This window comes from Arachis ipaensis, chromosome B05, assembly GCF_000816755.2.
Source record: "Arachis ipaensis cultivar K30076 chromosome B05, Araip1.1, whole genome shotgun sequence".
Taxonomy (NCBI): Eukaryota; Viridiplantae; Streptophyta; class Magnoliopsida; order Fabales; family Fabaceae; genus Arachis; species Arachis ipaensis.
The window spans coordinates 27415640-27417933 of record NC_029789.2 but is presented as its reverse complement, the minus strand read 5'-3'; positions in this window follow the sequence as shown (position 1 = coordinate 27417933).

Genomic DNA, 2294 nt, shown 5'->3' with positions numbered 1-2294 from the left:
AATAAAAATAAAAAGAATATATATATATATAAAAAGGAGAATGTACTTGTAATAAGTTTTGAACCCAAGATTAAGAGTTTGTGAAAAATTTACAACAAAAATAATAATCAATTAAACAATTTGTACCAAAAAATAAATGGTCAAAATTTTAGTTTTATAAAATATTTGGAGGAGCATGGCCCTAAACTCTGCCATTGCCAACGAGCCTATTCCCTTTAAAGACACAACACATGCACGTGTCGATACCAAACCTAAAACACAAGATTCTCTATACCTCTTTACGAACTTACCTCTTTACCATAGATAGCACCTTTTATTGTTTTAATTGTTTTGAAATATAATCATCGTTTTTTGTAAGCAATTTTTTTTTGTTACCTTCATAATGTGGTAGATTATATAGAATAATGTTTTGCTATAATTGATTTTTGTTGTTTGCTTTGTAATTTTATCCCATACTTAGAAATAGTTCTAATGATACTAAGGTTGTATTTGGTAATGAAGAGTAGGATTAAAACTGAAAGATTAAAATTTAGTATTGTATTTGAAAGTAAAATATTAGTACTAAAATTTTAATCTCTACCTCTGAATTTTCAGTCCCTCGATACTTTAAAAAAATAAAAAAGAAGTGATTGAATTTTTAAAAAACCGGAATTAAAATTTACATAAATCTTTCTGCCCAAAACACTCCCATTATATTTATAATATTGTGTTTAAGATCTTGGACAAAAATAATCTCTCATTGACTTTTGGGTATGTACTTCATAAATACAAAAGCCTAATTGACTTAGAAATTCTGTTGAGTCTCTTAGCGCTTGGAGTCAAAACTATTAGAATGTTAGTGTGGAGATTTTATAGGATTAGAAATTTTATCAAATTTAATTGACACATAGAGTTTAACATACGAAAGAAACGACTTCACGAAGTTAAGATTATGTTACTTCTGAAGTTAGAAAAATTGTGTCAATTAAAACAATAAAAGTGTGTGTCAAAAAACTCTTAATTGAAATATTAAAGGTCAAAACAAAGGTCAATTGATACATATTTAATGTGCCGAAATTAGAACAGATATCATTTGACACACTTAAAAATTTCATATAAAAGAATAGACCCCGTTGACAGTTCAATTATTAATGTAAAAATTTTATAGACTTAGAAATTCTGTTAAGTCTATTACTAGTAGGCATTTAATCTGTCAAGCGGATGTGTCTAAAATGTCAATTGACTCTCAATATCAAAAATAAAAAAATGTCAATAAACAACTAAGTTTTCTCACTTTCAATCATTGCATATCTTCAAGTGAGAAATCTTTGGGGCATCTTGTTAGACAAAATATTATTTTCATAAGAAAATTATAAAAATAAATAATTGGTTATTTGGTAATATTCCTATATATAATATTTATATCTATTTTAAATTAAATTAGATCATTTGATAGTTGGTTATTTATTTAAATTTTGAAATTAACAGCAAGCAAGAAGTGCGGGAACAGCTACAAGAAATTCAAATTTCCTGCAAGTGGTGTACAAAGAGTAACTGCCCATTGAGATTAGGCTATTTATTAATAAAATTTCTTTACTTTTACGTCTTTTCCTCTTTTACATTCATGTTTCTTCTTTCATCTTTTTAATTTTCTGTTTGTTTTAATTTCTGCATTTTACTTTACCTTCGGCACCTTGTATGTTTTCCTTTTTATCTTTAATTTTACTTTCGAAACTACAATTAAGACTTTGAGACACCCACAAAAGGAGTCGTTTCCGCTCCTTGAATTAAGATTGTGAAACAAAACTCGAAAATTGTTGATTTATTCGTGCGTCCAGAGCCAAGGAAATCAGCGTCAGTTGACATGTCAAATACTTCTGCAGCATCTTCTTCTACTTCTAGTGATGAGATTAGAGGAAATGAATCCGGGAATTCTCCTGTGATTTCAAATGCAGAGCCTACCTTGATGTCAGTGAGGCATGATGGCGTTGGCCATGCCCATACAGGGTTAAATGCAACTCACATAAATACCATGGGGTGGCCGCCATATGGCTTGCCACCGGGGTATGTCCCCTCCATGGTGACACAAGGATTGCCTGTGCCTCTTTACTCAACTTTTCAAAATTCTCTTTATCAAAATCCATATGGCATGTCAAATGTACCTGTTTCTGGGGTGTCAGGTTCACACGTATCACAACAAAATTTTTCACATGCTATTAATACAGAAAATAACAGTGCATCTAATTCTACTACATCCACTGTCACTAGGGTAGAAAATTCCAAACCTGTATTTCCTGACATGTCAAGAGCAATGC